General features: G+C 48.0%; 1 protein-coding gene across 14 annotated transcripts in view; it reads right to left on the bottom strand.

Moving 5' to 3' along the window:
- AGAP1 (ArfGAP with GTPase domain, ankyrin repeat and PH domain 1) overlaps positions 1 to 13,836 on the bottom strand; it is a 568,640-nt gene that overhangs the window by 57,433 nt on the left and 497,371 nt on the right. The gene's annotated exons all lie outside the window — the stretch shown is intronic.

The following is a 13,836-nucleotide window of genomic DNA, read 5'->3' as shown; positions in this document are numbered from 1 at the left end:
GTTCCTCTGAAACTCTGTGGAATAGGTCATTATTCTTATTTTCACTTAACGCATCTGGAAAGGTAGAGTCTGACATTCTAGAATGAGAACGTATTCGTCTTCCTTGATTTATCCATTCCACACCCCCGGGAGAAAACTCCGGGGAAAGTGACTGGATTCTTAGAGGCCTTCGCACGAGTTCTTTAAAAGATGCTAATGGTGTCAGGAGGTGAGGGCTGTTTTGGGCCGTCTCTTCCTTGCTCTGTAGCAGGGGTGCTTCTGGCATTCTGGGCAAAGCAATTCTCCCTTTCGTAGGACCGTCTGGGGCTTCAGGATCTCAGGCCCCTAGGACTAAATGACAGTCATACCCCACCCCCACCCCCCGCCCCATGGTCATTTCCAAATGCTTCCTGGGCTGAAAACCACCCGAGGGTTGAGAGGGGCTGGTACAGGGACCGAGGTCATTTGCAGACAGAATTCCACGCTCACAAGCCATGCAGTCGGCTTCTCTTCGGTGCCTCCAGGTGACCAGTCTGAGCTAAATTCAGTCCGCTCCCGGGCACGGTGTCAGATTACAGGAGTCACCTGCCCTGTCTGGGGTCCTCTTCTCTGACCTGCAACACAGACATCTCCTAATTTCACTAACATCTTGAGGATGGGTGTGGAAGCACACGGGGCAGCACGTGGAGGTCCTTGAGGAGAAAGTCACGGCTAAGTCGCCATGGTTACGTGTTCGTCCTCAAGGGTCATTTGTATAAGACCACGCACACTAGAGATGCTTTTCGTGTGAGTCCCCCTAAGACTGAGTGACGTGTACTCCAGGTAACGTTTATCTTCCGGACCCCAGGTCGGTGACGTTTTGTATCAGTTACAAATGACATTTAATTATCTGAAGCTTTAGTGCGGCTGCCACTGCTGTCCCCGGTCTCCAGGGCCTTGAGCAATTTCTTGGAGAAATCGGGACTCTGAAGCTGGGAGAAGCTTGCTTTGTCCCGCTGGCTTGGGATGGTGCGCGCTGCAGCCCAGAGACCCTGCTCCAAAGCCACGACTGGAGAGGTAGGGCTGGGCCTCGGCCATGCTTGACTACCTCCTCCTCAAAACCACGGGGCATAAACGGGTGCAATGTCCACCTTTATTAACAGGAAGTCAAACTGCCAGGATTTTACGGCTGAGATTACCTTTTATTTGTTCTGTGTCTGTCATTTAAAGGCCTCGCCATCCACCCAGTGGCCCAAGAAAGAAAACTGAGTATCACCTTGGAGGCTTGTCCTTCCCCAGGCCCCCAGCTGGGGTGAGCCCTGCTGATGTTATGTCCCTGAGATCCCTTTGGTCCAAACGCCTCCTGAGGAAGGGCTGTGCAGCCGGCAGGGCCTGGGTTGGATTCTGGTTCCTGCATTCACAGGCTGAGCTTCTCAGGCCAGTTTCCTTGTCTATTAAAGGGGGAAAGACATCGGTTTGTCCTGTGGATCCCAGGAGCCAATGGCTGTGACATGCCTGGCCTCTCAAGGCTCTGGAAGGCCCCCATATCACTGATGATCCCTGATTCCAACTCACCAATTCACCTGGACATGAGGCACCTCTTTCTACCTGGCCGCACCCTCCTCTGGCCTGCCCCGCCCCCCCCGCCCCCAAGCGCAGGGGGTTTTGGCAGCAGCGCAAATCCTGCTCAGAGCTCTATGTTGGACGACCCCCTCCCGCAGCTCCCCCAGCCCGACGAGGAGCAGACATGCTGGCCAGGCCGACCTTCCCCCACCATCCGGGCTTCAGCCACCCTCGTGTGTTTCTGCCTCTTTGCCCAGAATGTTCCCTCTTTGTGGAATGCCCCGCCCCATCTGCTCTCCTTGGAAATTTCTTCTTTTTTTAAAAAAAATGGACACCATTCATATACTTTTTCACATTTCCTACCATTCATGCTGTAAACGTGTACGCTTTGGCGGGCTTTTAGTTTATTTACAAGATTGTAGAGCCATCGCCATGATGGAAATGCAGACAGCTTTCATTATCTCCCCCCCGCAAAAAACGTGTACCCTTTAAGCAGTCGCTCTCCTTGGACACCACTGCCTCTCACCCCCCAGCCCCTGGCATCACTAATCTACCTCCCACCTCTGCGGATCTGCCTACTCTGGCCACTCTATATAAGTGGAACATACACTACGTGGTCTTCTGTGTCTGGCTCCTTTCACTTAGTATAATGTGTGCAACGTTCATCCAAGTGGCAGCACGTACGGTACTTTATTGTTTTTTTTTGTGTCTGAATAACATTCCATTGTATGGATGTACCATCCTTTGTTTATCCATTCATCATTAAAATTTTTTATTTTATTTTATTGAAGCATAGTTGGTGTATATCCATCATTTGATGGACATCTGGTTTGTTTTCACTTTTTGGCTATTATGACGAATGCTGCTATCAACACTCATGTACAGGTTTTTGCATGGACGTGTGTTTTCACTTCTCTTAGGTATATACGTAGAGGAGGCACTGCTCGGTCATGCGGTAAGTCCATGTTTAACTTTTGGAGGAACTGCCAGACTGTTTTCCAAAGGGGCTGTGTCACTTAACATTCCCACCAGCAGTACACGAGGGTTCGTATTTCTGTACGTTCCCACCAACATCTGCCACTGACCTTCTTTTTTATTACGGCCATCTTAGTGAGTGTGCAGTAGTATCTCAGTGTGGACTGACTTGCATTTCCCTAATCAGTAATGATGTCTGGCATCTTTTCATGTGCTTATTGGGTATCTGTATATCTTCTTTAGAGAAAGGTCTATTCCAATTCTTTGCACGTTTTAAAACTGAGTTACTTGTCTTCTGTTGCTGAACTGTACACATTCTTTTTTTTTTTTTTTTTTTGTGATATGCGGGCCTCTCACTGTTGTGGCCTCTCCCGTTGCGGGGCACAGGCTCCGGACGCGCAGGCTCAGCGGCCGTGGCTCACGGGCCCAGCCGCTCCGCAGCATGTGGGATCTTCCCGGATCGGGGCACGAACCCGTGTCCCCTGCATCGGCAGGCGGACCCTCAACCACTGCGCCACCAGGGAAGCCCCTGTACACATTCTTTATACATTCTGCATATTAGACTCTTATTCGATATATGGTTTTCAAATATTTTCACATTCTGTTTTCAATTTCTTGATATTGTCCTTTGAAGCGCTAAAATTTTTAATTTTGATGAAGTCCAATTTGTCTATTTCACCTCTATTTTCTTCTAAAAGTTTTATAGTTTCAGTTTGTACACTTAGGTCTTTGACTCATTTGGAGTTAGTTTTTGTATACGGCAGGAGATGGGTTCTAAGCTTCATTCTTTTGTATGTGGATATCTAGTTGTCTCAGCGCCACCTGTTGAAAGACTATTCTTTCCCCAATGAATTGTTGAAAATCAATTAACCATAGAGGGACGAGCTTATTTCAAGACTTTCAATTCTATACCATCAATCTGTAGGTCTATTCTTATGCCAATATCACAGTCTTGGATTATTGTAGTTTTATAGTAAGTTCTGAAATCAGGATCTACGAGTGCTCCAATTTTGCTATTCCTTTTCTTTTTTTTTTTTTTTGCGATATGCGGGCCTCTCACTGTTGTGGCCTCTCCCATTGCGAAGCACAGGCTCCGGACGCGCAGGCTCAGCGGCCATGGCTCACGGGCCTATCTGCTCCGCGGCATGTGGGATCTTCCCGGACCGGGGCACAAACCAGTGTCCCCTGCATCAGCAGGTGGATTCTCAACCACTGCACCACCAGGGAAGCCCTGCTATTCCTTTTCAAGATTGTTTTGCCTATCTGAAGGTCTTGTGAATTTCCATATAAACTGTAGGATCAGCTTGTCCATTTATGCAAAAAGAAAAAGCATCTGTAATTCTGAAAGGGATTGTGTTGAATCTATACATCATTTGGGGAGTGCTATCTTAGCAATATTAAGTCTTCTAATCTAAGAACATGGACGTCCTGCCAATTATTTAGGTCTCCTTTAATTGCTCTCAAAGATGCTTTGCAGTTTTCAGTATATAGGTTAACTTTATTCTTGAGTATATTAATATTGTAAATGGAATTGTCCATTTCTCACGTATAGAAGTACAACTGAATTTTGTATATTCCTGAGGCCCTTTATTAGCTCTAATAGTTTATTTTGAATTCCTTTAGATTTTCTATATAGAAGATCACATCATCTGCAAATATAATTTCACCTTCTTCCTTTCTAATCTTAATGCCTTTGGTTTCTTTCTCTTGCCTAATTCTCTGGCTCGAACTTCAATGATGAAGAAAAGTGGTGACAGTGGATGTCCTTGTCTTGTTCCTGATCTTAAGTGGGGAGCTTTCAGTACTTTACCATTAAGTTTGATGTTAGCTGTGGGTTTTTCATAGACACCCTTTATTAGGTTGAGGAAGTTTCTTTTTTTTTTTTTTTTTTTTTTTTTTTTTGGTGGTACGCGGGCCTCTCACTGCTGTGGCCTCTCCCTTTGCGGAGCACAGGCTCCGGACGCACAGGCTTAGCAGCCATGGCTCACGGGCCCAGCCGCTCCACGGCATGTGGGATCTTCCCGGACCGGGGCACGAACCCGTATCCCCTGCATCCGCAGGCGGATTCTCAACCACTGCGCCACCAGGGAAGCCCGGAAGTTTCTTTTTATTCCTACTTTGCTGTGTGTTTGTATCAGGAAGGGGTATTGAATTCTGTCAAATGTATTTTCTGCATCTCTTGAAATGAGTGTGTAGCATTTGTCCTCTATTCTATTAATGTGGTATATTACTTTGACAGATTTTTGTGTGTTGAACCAACCTTGTATTCCTGGGGAAAATGACATTTGATCACAGCATATAATCTTCTTAGGCAGACACAGAGATGTTCTCTGTGGGTTGTAGCACCTTTGAGATGGCATACTAGATATAGAGTACGGTAAAGAAAGAGGACAGATACCTGGGTCTTAAGAAATGAGGAATAAAGTCCAGGGACTTGGGCTAAGACAGGGAGAGGGACTCCAGGTGGGTTGTGGGCATTTGTGTATACTGCCTGGTGTAGACCAGTGCTTCTCAAACTTTAATATGCATAAGAATCACCTAGAGAGTTAAAACACATGGTTGGGCCCCACCACAGGGATACACTTGGAATGGAGTCCAAGAACGTGCCTTGCGGATGCTGCAATAAACCACTCTACAAAGCAAAAATAAACCCGGACCACATATGCCACATCAGCAGACCCTCCCGAGCACCCGAGAGCACACGGGCACTTGCCTCTCTCACCGCCAGCGTGCAGGACCCAGGCACAAAGCTGATTCAGCTTTCCAGATAAAGAGCCCAGGAAACTTCATGAATAGTATTTTCTTTTAGCATTAAATCTACATGATTAAGAGGGCGGACTAATGACTAGTTTCATCTTACAAATGAGAAAATGCTCTGGTTTTTAAAAATCAAAATCACAGAAGATGCTGGCTATGAAACCAGGACTAGAAATCCTCTGGCCTGGCTCCATATTTCATCATGCAGATAATAAGTAAGATTGTGAAGCTTTTGGAAATACAAGCTCAAAGTTTTCAACAGACAGTGTTGGGTCAGGGACGTGAACAGAGGGAGGTTCAGGCAGGAGAAGGATGTGGTTACGTGAAAAGCTGGGGCTCGAACCGTGTGACTACGTTGGCTGATACTGTTTTCCAGAGAAGCTCTAAGGATTAGCACTGACTGCAGAAAATTAAGGCTTTGGGATCGTGACTGAGTGACTTGATCAGGTTTGCTGTATGAATGCAAACCCAAATGAATGATGCTTTATTATCTTTAAGCTACCATGAAAGGGGCTACTAGATTTTATAAGTGGGAGGACATTGTAGCTATGCTATTGTACATCATACACTTACACTCCTCATACATAAACACCGACACACGAATGGCTGGTAGGAGTATGAGCTGGGGCCCAGGGGAGGAGAGGGAATGTACACTGGTAAACACAGTGGTACCTCCAGCCGCCACAACTGACCATGGGACGTGGCCATAGGATGCTGAGCGAAAAAAGGACGGGAACAGCAGAAAGGCCAGCGATGAGCGTCGGGACTCAGGTCCTGGGTTCAAGTGATCTGTCCCTTCGTCCCGGGTGAACCTAGACAAATGCCTCCAGGACCCTGGCCTCGCAGTCTTCTCACACGGGAAACGGGGGTCATCCCAGGCTGTAGGAGGGCTCTGTCCTAAGAAAAGGCACCCAGTACACTGTGAACTCTGACCCCAGGTTTGTTTGCTTCTGCCTCTTCTTCATCGTTAGGAAGAAGACAGCAGGACCCTCCTCAGAAGAGAGAAGGTTCCTGGTGCAAAATGATCAAAACACCACTGAGAGAAAGGACCTTCTGGAAAATGCTCTACTTTTGGAGGAATCAAAACAGAGGCAGTTGTTTTGGAGTATTTATAGGCCCCTGTTTAGAAGGGCTCCCGTCATCTAGAATTCAAGTCTAACAGTTCGCCTCCACATTACGTTGCTTCCTCTATGGACGCGGGCTCAGAAGTGGTCGGGGGCACCTACAAGAAACTGATGCTGGCAGATGACTCGCATTTTCAGCTACCAATGTTAATAAAAATTTTTAAAAATAAAGAATTCCTTGATTGTCTCCATGGCTACATTTCAGAGGGTAAATGAGAGGGGTTTTCAACCCAGGAAAGCTCTCCGGTCGCAAAGCTGGCTCCCACATTTGGTTTCGTGCAGGATCAAATAAAAGACAGGTTTGTGTGTGGCAGGGGGACGTAATAAACCAACAGCACTATTTCATCCACATCTTCTTCAAAGGCAACTGGAAGGAACGGTTATGCTGCAAAACGCGGATCGCATTTTACTTAACCTTATGGAGAATCTTGTTAGATCCGCCTTTCTTATAATTAGGGCCAGTCTATCCTGAGAGCTTAATCGGAGAGCAGTGCTGGTGCACAGATTCCCTCCACGCTCCCTGCCTGCAGTTTACCGGGGGACCTGCTCTGTCTGTTGTCAGCCGTGATCTACAGGTATTATTTCTGAGGCAGTGTTAACGCACGTCTCCTTTGTACATTTCCCCAACCGACTTAATATGGATAGCGGAATATTTCTGATCTGGGCGCAGAGCTCGGGTAAAAACCCCGGCATATTTAGCGTCGTGGTAATGAGGACCATCCGGTCAAGGAGGGTGTGGCTGAGTTACGGCTCTCGGGCTCTGATTCCAAGTCGGCCTACTCCGAGAAGTCCCCCAAATATCTTAAGTCTAATCCGAGGTCCCCGAGCAGCTGCTGGGTTTGCGGAGCCGCGGACGTGTGAACGTTATTGGCGGTAAATGGCGCTCCTGCACGCGGATGGCGCGCCTGCGAACCCGGGGCTCCTCGGCGCCCACCACTGTCGCCGCTCAGCCAGGACACTGTCCCCGCCTGGACCCGAGGCCGGGAGGGTGGGCCCCGCTCCGGCGGCTGGGGCCACAGGGCGTGCCCGCTGACAGGCGCGCCACGATGACAGAAATGCACTCTGAGTTGCAATTAGTGGCACTGTCATTTTCGGGGGCTCCTGCCAATTAATTAAGCCTGTCAAACAGAAAAACCACAGCGCTCACATGATAATTTATATTGGAAGAGACGAGCCTCACGGAGCACAGCGGCTCCCCCTCTGCAAACAGAATTCTCCCTCCGAGCATGGAAGTACATAAGAGAAAATAAACAAAATACAACAACAACACCACAAAAGGGTGGACGGAGGGGAGGTGGGGATGGGGTCCTGCGCGGGGAAGAAGAAAGTGAGGCTGTCCTTGTTAGAACTGTTAACTCGGATCGCCAGAGTCGAAGACAGGCTGATTAAAACTCCAAACGAGCCCCCAGCTCCCTGAACCCTCTGCGTCCGTCCGGGATGACAGAACCAGGAGTTTATTCATACCATTAAGCCCCGGAGAACTTAATTGAAAGACGAGCACAGCCTGGACCTTGACAAGCGGGAGGTCACAGCAATTGCTGCCGGACGTATTTAACATTAAGATAATCAGGCCATTAATTACCCTTTGGATCATTAAATCAGCCAGTTGCAAAATGAAATTTCTGCCTCTATTACTCACTTGAGAGACCACAGGGGTGGCCTTTAATTTATCAGTGAGCTTGAGATACAAAGGCTGGGGCTGGGGGAGGGCAGGCGGGGAGGGGGCCGAGCGGTGACGGCGGCAGCGGCGGCGGGGCATCAATCGGCCATGCTCGGCGATCCTGGCAAATTAACTAGGTAAGATAACCTCCGCTTCCAAACGCAGAAGCTGGGGCTATGTAAATAGATGAGGGCAGACGGGGAGATCAGAGTCTGCACACCACTTAGCAGGATAATAAAGGAAATCATCCTTGATTATCAGTGCTAATTTGGACACTGCCGGTAGCTTGTTATGCGTTGTTCTGAGTAGCATTTAATTAATTCAATTGCTTGTTAATGAGGGAAGTGACATGTGAGGAGCAGATGGGTTCTGGTCACCACTGCAAAGTCCTCCCCCCCCCCCCGCCCCATTTCTCCCCCTGCCCCTTTTTCTCTTTTTTAAGGAAAGAAAATAGGAAAAGGTGTCAAGCATAGAGGAACACTCAAAAGAGACAAAACACTGACCTCAGCAGGGCCAAGAACTGTTGAAAAATAATAAGATGAGACAATCCTGGGGCCGCGTGGGTCCTCCTGTTCCCCGAGGCCACATTTGGATCAGTGCATCTTTATGCCAGAAATTTGAGCCTGAGATTACTATATTGTGATCTTATGATCAAACCTAACGAGACAGAGACGTGGCCAAGTGGTGCTGCTTTTAATATCTCAGAGTTAGCGGTGGGGATCCAATTATTTTCAGTTTGGATACATTTCCCCTTTATCAATATCTCCATGTGCATAAATAAGATGAAAGTGGCGGTCGGAAATCAAAAGGACACGGAACTTGGATCACCGGGAGGACTGGCTCGGCCTGGAAGGGAGCGGCCCGTCTCTCCCACGCAGATTTCTGACGTCCGGCCCCAAATCTTCCTCCTGAAGTGACATCTTTTTAGAGGTTAAACACAAGAGGGAAGTTTCGGGGCGCAGGTGAACTGACAAATAACGAAGCCCAGAGAAAGGATGCTAAGAGAGGGAAGGGAACATATGCCACATCAGCACACTCGGTCCCCTTCCGTGTGGGATCAAAGAGGTGACGGGTGATTTCAGCTGGGCCTAGAGCTTCTCCCAAGGGCTCTTTCATGGAATTGAGAACACAGCTCTCTACTTCCAGGTTCCTTTGATTTCCTAGGCCAAATCGGCAGGCCCCAAACCACCTCGTAAACAGGATACCTGCCCTGAAATGCAAATAGCAACTGGTCCCTGGTCCCTCCCGGGCCAAAGCCCCCGACTCGGAGACACAAAGGTGGAAGATGAAGAGAGAGAGCCGCGCAGCCCAGCCGAGTTCGGCTTCTGCCCGGAGGGACGTGGCTCCAGAGAGCTCCGAGCGGTCCTGGTGGGAAATTATTTTCCCTGCAGTCGATCGAGAAAGCTTCTAAGTGAAAGGGGGATGAGAATCAAGAAGAAGGACCTGCCTTAAGTGACGCAGACCGGCCCCGAAAACACCAGTGCATGGCCGAGCGTGAGAGGGTACACAGAGAGGTCTGTTTGAGATGGCTTCACCGTGTGCTGGGAACTTCACTCACAGACACACGAGGAGTTCTGAGGCCCCGAGGATGCAACACCCTCCCCCACACCCCGACACGTGTATTCCAAACTGACCAGTTTCCCCTTTCTCTCATTCACCCATTCGTTCACGCACTCCGGAAATATGCACGTGACTTTTAACATCTCCACCTCCGAGCTGTGTCCTGACACTGGAACCAGAGCCCTGCCTGCTGGCTCCAGGCCCCACGTCCAAATCCACAGGACAACGTACCCTAAGACGCAACACACCAACTCACATGCTGACCGTCCTGCCGACAGCAAACTGCCCCTCTTTAAGCCCCTAACACCTCGTTCATTCTGTTACCACTTCTCCCCTATGTCAGCAGCCCCATTTACAATCAATATTTTAAGTGTGTGCTTAAATGGTATCAATAGCAATTAGAGGGGAATTCTGATTCCACCCCAGAGGTAGTTAATTGTTATAGCATCGATCTTCTCTACCTGCTCCTTTCTCCAAATTAAACCTCCATTACAGAGGGGGATGACGGACATCCTGTCTCCTCCTGAGACAATAAATTTAATATCGAATGCACTGGAAAAAAAATGGCAGTTGTTGCAGAATCCATCCAAAAAGATTTTTTTTTTTTCTTCCTGGGAGTAATTAAAAGATGCTTTTCTTGACTAATGATTCCCCGGTTTAGGAATGGGAAGTCAATACTGCTTTGCCGCCGTCAGCTTCGATTGATCTCAAAGCTGTTCAAGTTTGAACGGCAGTTCTCAGGGCAGCTGAGAATCGCTGGAACCAATTACGTGCCGTCCAAAGCTGCCCTAATCAGGGGCTGAAGGCCCAGCAAGCAGTAGGGCAGACGGCTGGTCAGAGGAGCCTGTCTTGGCTGACACCAACGCGAGGTGGCTTCAGTTGTTTCTTTGGAGAAGGATCTGTCGTGTTCTACTTCTCCATGGCCCTGAGTCTGTGTGTGTGTGTGTGTCTGTGTGTGTGTGTGTGTGTGTGTGTCTGTGTGTCTCTGTGTGTGTCTGTGTGCTGGGGGAGGTATGGCACATTTCTAATTATATTCCACTGTCAGAATGAATCTTCTGAACAAGACAGAACGGATGGAGCTTCTCGGGAAAATAGCTGGGCCCTTTTTCAAAGAATTAGACTGGATATATTGCACTTGGCTTTTCCTCAGATAGACATAAAATTTTATTAAAATATTTCTTTTTAGTATTACCTGAGGGCCACATTAGAGAACCGTCCGGCTCTCTGTGCTGGTGACCACAGGTCCTGCGGAGAGAGCAAGGCAGGGTGGGTGGGAGGGCGTGTCTTTCCTGGTCTTGGAGAGGCAGGAACCAGACTAGATATCCATTCTCACACCACAGACTGAATTCCATGTGGACATTCCAGCCCAAACTTTGGGATTTTCATTCTGTTTGAGGAAACTGCAGGAGGCAGTGAAGCAGGTGGGGATCTGGACTGTTGTTTTACAATTACACTGAGTGGTCTCTGAGTGTAGCTGAGGCTTTGCCCGTGTTCCACCAGGACCACAGCCTTCCAGCTGAGCTCCTTGCCTGTCTCCGCCCTTTCCTAGGATGCTGCTGGCTGCCCCTAGTCCCCCTGGGAACAGGTGGAACATACACGAACACAGAAAGCGATGCAACAACCCACCCTCTGCCCAACCCCGAGAGTCGCTGTTAAAACACCAGCCCGGGGCTTCCCTGGTGGCGCAGTGGTTGAGAATCAGCCTGTCAATGCAGGGGACACGGGTTCGAGCCCTGGTCCGGGAAGATCCCACATGCCGCGGAGCAACTGGGCCCGTGAGCCACAACTACTGAGCCTGCGCGTCCGGAGCCCGTGCTCCGCAACAAGAGAGGCTGCGACAGTGAGAGGCCCACGCACCGCGATGAAGAGTGGCCCCCGCTCGCCGCAACTAGAGAAAGCCCGTGCGCAGCGACGAAGACCCAACACAGCCATAAATAAATAAATAAACTTTATAAAACAAAACAAAACAAAACAAAACAAAAAAAAAACCACCAGCCCGGCTCACCAGGCTTTTGCCCTGCTGTGGCCTTGACCTTCCCCACTTCTTACTGGGCTCGGGGGTCCAGCTCCCCATGGGCCCTGAGGCGTCCACGTTCCTGTTTGTGTGTACGTCCCTCCCATCCTCCAGCACACACACTCGCCACGCCCCTAGGCCTGGAGATCGCAGCACAGTTTAAAGTCAGCTTAGATGACATTTCTCCTGGACCTCCCGGAGCACCGCATATCCCTCCGGTCTGTGAACGCCACCGAGTCCCAGCATCCTCAGCTGGCCCTGCGAACATTCACCAGTCACTGCAGACTCACGGTCATCACCTAGCAATCACTTCTTTTCTAGGAGGAAGCACTCGATGAATATTTGCTGAATTTAATTACAAATAAAACTCCCCGGGAGAATAACTAAAGCACAAAGGTACATTCAATTCTCAAACATGTTCAGCTTCTTAGCGATGGAACAGAACTTCGCAACCCCAAAGTTACCGTTGGAAATACGACGTAACCACATCACCTCACTGTAGTGATTTCACAGCAGTGACTCCACTTGTGAGAAAGAAAGACTCAAATGTCTCTAAAATGTAAAGATACGACGTGTATAATACCGCACAGAAGAGGAAGTTACATACTCAAGAGCTTAATTCAAGTGTACAAGTTAGAAGGATAAAGTACCCTTACGTACACCATCTTCACTTACGAAGATGAAGTTATTATATAATATTTCCCAGTTAAAAAATGAACCTACGTCTTTGTTTGTAATCTTTCTAAATGGTTTCTAATTGCGATAGATGGAAAAACAACCGAACTTTTCTAATTCATGTATTAAAAATAGTACATATGCTCCTTTTACACACAACCAGTAAAATGTATACAGTTAATTTTTTCCCAACTTATTTTAATGTTTTCTGCATTCACACATTAAACTCAATCCGATTTCCAATCATTTTTCTTTTTCAAATCTAAATACCCTCCAAGGAAACTATATGTATGAAAAAATAGACATTAAAACGTGAATTAATCTTTTACGAATGCTCCTAGTGGATGACGCTGCGGATTGCTGTATTAGTGTTAAATCAAAATTCAAAGACTGTAGAAGTGTATCATTTCTTCAGTCTGTAAGACAGTTGCCCGCGTGTCTATTACACAGCATAACTTATATATAAAGAGCTCACAGCACCAACCTGCTCGATTTTAAACAGATGTACTTTGTGCACGTTCCTTGCCCACCCCCCGTCCCCTCCCCACAGAGCACCTGAAAGGAAGGGCAGCTTCCTTCTCTCAAGTGAACCGAAGGGGGCACCACAAATTCATTTTTTAGTGTTGATGAAATGAAGCCCACCGATTTTCCGTGTTATTGGCGGTAGAAGCCAATTTCTTACCCCTCGCATGTGGCCCGACCACAGACGGACATGTGGGTTTCCTTGTTGTCTGATCACCAGCAAAACAGATCCGTGCCGATGCTGGGAGACCTCTTCTCCCCCTTCACCTCTGCACACACCTGAGAAGTGAAGGCTGAGCCCACCCCGTGCCCCTGCTTCAGATGCTGGGATGCCCCCCAGCTCCCCGAACAGCCGTGGAGACAGGACGGTTCATCCTGCCTCTGTGAAAGAGGCTTTCTCAGAAAACGTGCCATTTTACCACCTCTTAGGTACATTAAATATGCATGCGTACTAAAAAATGGCTTATAATTGCTGTAAATGAAAAATGAGAAACGGAATGGACTCAAAATAAATGCGTTTTTTACGCTGGGTAACAATGAACATCAATGAGGAGCCACCAGAAGTTCCGCCACACTTGGTTGATTAAATGTGTTAGAAAATATACTTCAGGTAATACAATGCATTCGGTTACTATCAACTCACTTAGTGGGGGTCGGGGGGAGAGGGAAACCAACGGAGTAGATGCTTATCAAAGACGTAAGAATAACAAAATTAAAGAATCCAAAATTCGTAATTAGTGTTAACAGCCTAGCTTATGCCTATTAGAAGTGTATTAATTAAAGTGATATATTCATAAGGTTAGAAGCTTAATACATTTCTAAGAGAGGGAGAGGAATCCCCAAAGTGTAAAAGCAAGCGTAAAAAATTAAGGAGTTTGAATTATCCATGTCCGCGGAAGAGCAATTTCTAATACAGATGTTCCTGTCCGGGGTAACCCCCTTCCCACTGGTTGCTGGGGCAGCTCCAGTGGCGGCTGTGCCATTAAGGTCATTTCTGGTTGTTGAACTGCCTGCAGAACGCCCCGTAA

Source organism: Kogia breviceps, chromosome 2, assembly GCF_026419965.1.
Source record: "Kogia breviceps isolate mKogBre1 chromosome 2, mKogBre1 haplotype 1, whole genome shotgun sequence".
NCBI classification, from domain to species: domain Eukaryota; kingdom Metazoa; phylum Chordata; class Mammalia; order Artiodactyla; family Physeteridae; genus Kogia; species Kogia breviceps.
This window is presented reverse-complemented; position numbering and strand designations above follow the sequence as displayed.